The following is a 4,889-nucleotide window of genomic DNA, read 5'->3' as shown; positions in this document are numbered from 1 at the left end:
GATACACATTAAAATGTTATTATGATGAGGCCTAACTGACATGGGTAACCGTGATGCCAAGGTGTCTAATTGACACAGTAAGGGGACCATATTCGGGGTTCACTCCGAGTAACGTCGGGTTGCGGGTAGACAACCGACGCATGAGCTCATGGTCTACACTAGGAACAGCATGCATCATCTTGTTTGCATATATGTACTTCTTGTGAATTATTTACTGCTATTTTCTTTTTGTCTATGCTATCTACTTGTTATATGCATGTTTGTGCCTTAAGTCTCTGTGTTTGTTTCCCTTTTCTTTCTGTTTCACGACAACTTAGAGACAAAGACCCTAGGTTCCCCTTTTACCTTGCTGAGAACTCTAGGTTCTCACCATTCTTTCTTTTCCCCCCTCCCCAGATGGGTTTGGCAGACAAGTCCATTGAGTTTCGGGTTTCGGTACATCGCCCACGTTTCAACTCTGGCATGTCATACGTATTCACTCTAGCTGAAGACCATTCCGAAGATCGACCTAGCTGACTTTTACTCTTTTTGGTGATCTTAGTATTACTTTTCCCTCGATTTTGTAGTACTTTTAGAGGGGTAGGACATCTTAGTAGTTCGGTTCCAGTTTAGGAAACCCGTGTGAGGGTTGGGACTGTTTTTCTTTAATTTTGTCTCTATAAATATAACTTGGTGTAGTACTTGTCATTTTGATACTTGGCATGTATCCTCAAACTTAACTTATGTTTATATGATTAATATATGTCTACTGAGTTTGATTATAAATAGTTTATTCATGATTAAATTGGTAAAGGCTTATATTAAAATCCGAATCTAGATCCAAGTAGGTCCTTGCGACAAATAACACCTAAACAATTGACATTGGTCATAACGTGTCAAAAGTTGGGGGTGTTACATTTATCACTCAAGAGGACGGTGGTAGGGTACTCTCCCTTGGAACGTTTCCCTCTAAAAGGAGAAGGTGGTAGGGCACTCATCCCTCAGAATTATTCCTCCTGAGCATGGATTTTTCTCTGGTTGCAAGGTGGTAGAGCACTAACCCATGGAATCATGCGGCATCTAGAGGAAGGTGGTAGGGCACTCTCCCTCAGAACGTTTCCCTCTGAAATGAGAAGGTGGTAGGACACTTATCCCTTAGAATTGTTCCTCCTAAGTATGCGCAACAGAGAGACTAATCCAGGAGTTGCCGTCCGGATTTTGTGTCGGGTTTGGCACTATGACCGACATGTGATATCACAGCCAATAGGATAGACATTCATCATATGCATCTTCTTTATGCTTGCTTGCTTTGATTACTTGAGTTTGCCTAATTGTATAACATACCTACTTGCTTCTTGAATTACTTGTTATATATCTAAATACTACATGTGTTTTCCTTGCTTGCATTATCTGTGTTTGTCTGGTGCTGAGGAGGTTAGGTAGGCGGTGGCGATGGGATCGCACGGAGGGTAGGTTGGTGAAGGCTATGGGACAGTGGTGACTAGTTTTAGTTAGAAATCCCCTAAGTTTAGATAACCCTGTTTAATGTTTATGGTATAAGTTATTTATTTTATTCTAAGCTTAAATATCCGTATTCGATGTGAAGTTCTAGGATTGCCTTCCGCGTCCCGGAGCCTTACATCTTACATATTGGGCACTGTTACCATACCGAGAACCTCCGGTTCTCATTCCATACTTTGTTGTTGTTTTTCAGATGCAAGTCGTAATTCACCTAGGTGAAATTACGGACATGATGGCAGAGCAGAGTATGGTTTCTTCCTGGTTTATTTCTATTTTATTTTGTTGTAGTACTTTCTCTCACCCTTTTGTTTTAGACTTTATGGCCTTAGAGGCTTACTTGAGAGCTAAGTTGTATAAGCTGTTTTAACTCCAAAACTCTGTATTTTTCTGTTTGTAACTAGTCGGCTTAAACTCTGCAAGCTGCGGCTAGTTGCCTTATGATTATTATACTCTTATATCTATATGTATGTTCTATTCTCTTGCATCTATACATTGTCTCTTGTGCGTTAGCTTCGTGTGAACGTTTCGCGCTTTTGTAATTCCGTATTTGAGCTTATTTTCTTCATCGGGCTTCTAGAATTATTATTCCTTCTATATATATTTATGTATAAGCCTTAGAATTGTCGTAACCCTTGATTAACCTTTGCTTTACGGCATGAGGTAAGGCTCAGGGTAATTAGGGTGTTACACTTGGTATACCTTGTAATCATGTTGTTGCAGTACTTGTACATTTAGACTTTACCGAAATTCCAAATAGTCTCTTCTTGGCAAGGTGGTCAAAGAATGCTAGGTCAATAGTGAGGGCATTCATGGACAAGGGATCCTTTTGATTCCATGGTGACTTGTCAAAATTGGATGTTGAACGATCTTTGTAGGGAGATGTGTGTCCTTTCTTGTAAGAAAGTTGAAGAATTTGTAGATGTCACTGGTAAGATCAGGAACAAAATCATTTGTCTAAAGCAATTAGGAGAGTCACCTTAGTGGGCCAGAATTCATAATGTAGAGTCCACCACTCTTGAAGAATGTGTGAGGGATCCACAGATGGTCCTTCATACTAGGCACCATAGAAAGGGGTCGTTGAACCATCCCTCACTAAGAGGCTTTAAACAGTGTGGAGTTTGCCGAGGTGGACCATAATCGCCTATCATGCAACTTACAGGCTCATGGCGCTGACCATGCTATTGAAGAAGACTCTAATGCTGATTGTTTTAGCCAGGATCTTGAGATGGGAACCAACTTCATCCCTGAGAATTAAATCCATATGGGTGAAGATGGTGCTTGTTATGTGTTGTTTTTCTTTTTTTTTCTTGGTTGCACCTGATGGTTTCTAGTATGACCATATGTTCATCTGCTAAATTTGTTTTCATACTTCTAACATTTTTCTATCCTTGATTATGTGTGAATGTGTCTTACTATTTTGAACTTTTAATATGATGGTGTGGAGACTGAATGGCAAGTGGTTTGCATTAGTAAACTGATTCTAAACTTATGCTGGTTTTAACCTTAGTCAACCTTCTTAGGCTTCTACTGGTTGAATGCCCTGCATCTTTATGTTTATTTTCATTTGCTAGATAGACTTCTTTACTTTAGATTCTTGTAAAGTTTGTGAATGAAACAGGAGCTACTATTATACTGAATAAAATTGTATATGTTGAACTCATTTAGATTAATGTGATCCTAAACTAGTATCTTACTTTTTTTAATGTTAATGGATACAATCAGCGTAGATGTGGTGTTTAAGGTTATTTAATTTTCTTAATGTTAAGGGTTTAAGATATGTAAGCCATTTTTCAGTTGTGAAATAAGAAGGAAATATTTCCTTCCTCGAATATTATAATTATTAGCATTGGTATCTGATATAAAGCAGAAACACGAAGTTTTAAGATAGATACTTTTACTATTTGGTAACTTTTTTCATACTACATGTTAACATCAACATGTCCTTATATAGTGAAGGATCCTCTCTGCTGTAAATAATAATAATAATAATAATAATAATAATAATAATAATAATAATAATAATAATAATAATAATAATAATAATAATAATAATAATAATAATAATAATAATTATTATTATTATTATTATTATTATTATTATTATTATTATTATTATTATTATTATTATTATTATTATTAAGAATGACTTAAACCAATATAGCTGACAATTGATTTAATGCATCATAATTTATAAGGATAAATGATCATAGTGTACTTAACATACAATTTAGTTTGGTTCCAAGTAGTAATAAATGTAGCCTTCAAATTTAACAAAACAATTACAAATTCAATAAAACAACGACAATAAACGTAGTCTTCAAATCCAACCAAACAACGACAATACTATTTGATGCAATAATACACGGATTAAGCCTTCTAATTCCATAAACTCAAACTGTTGATCCATTATTCTTCATCCATTTTGTGCTCTCATTCAAAGGAGCCATCAAGAGGCCTAGCGTAGTATGCATTCTGACCATGTTGTCATCCATTTACAGATAAACATGAACAGATATTAATTTACCATAACAGCAACACTGTATGGTGTTTCTGTCAAAAGGTCACGTCTTATACCTGGGGATGAAGATTGTGCTGGAAAGCACATCCCATTGCCATCCAATTTAGTACCCAAAGGCCGCACTGTTTATTGTGACAGTTAACTACATTTTAGCTCAAAATATTTAACTAGCTTTAAAAAAAGCTTTCCAACAAATAAATTGACAAGCCTAAGATGTTTAATAAAATACCGAGTTTGGAATGATGGTACTTCGCTAACATTTGATATCCCAAAGCACATAACTCCTTCGGCAGTCCTCAAGAATTCAAGTTGATAGTGTGGTGCTGCAATAATACGAGACACCTCATTTCCATGTTTGTTAATAAAGAGGAAGCATTCTTTAGTACATGTGCAAATTAAAGCAGTATCAACTAATTTGATGGAAAGAGTCATTACCACAAACCGAATGATGGCTTTTTGTTTGATATTTTCCTTTTCGGTCATTGAAGCATCCAAATGGTACAGAATGTGCTCTCTGAATCCAATTACCATCAGATACCAAGTCCTATTGGCTCCCTCAAGGGGATATACGCCTGCGATAACAAAAAATAAGTGACACTTTCAACAATGACTTAAACTAGATGATGACATTATACGCAATGTGACTCACATAGTTCAAAGTTGATGGTGCCTTCATCCATGTGTCCTTATATTTCTGTAACAATTGGTGTGTGTCCTTGCCCTTTTGATGATGGCCTTGAAATTAATGGTCATAAAAAGAAGTTCAAAAAGTCATAAGATGTTTGTAGTTAGAATATATTACTAGCGAACATTGCCCCGAAATTATTATTAGAAAGTAAAATGCAGTAATAACACATCGAAACATACTGCA

The sequence above is a fragment of the Arachis ipaensis genome, chromosome B6, assembly GCF_059453495.1.
Source record: "Arachis ipaensis isolate K30076 ecotype BB chromosome B6, ASM5945349v1, whole genome shotgun sequence".
Classification (NCBI taxonomy): Eukaryota; Viridiplantae; Streptophyta; class Magnoliopsida; order Fabales; family Fabaceae; genus Arachis; species Arachis ipaensis.
Note: the sequence above shows the minus strand (reverse complement) of the source record.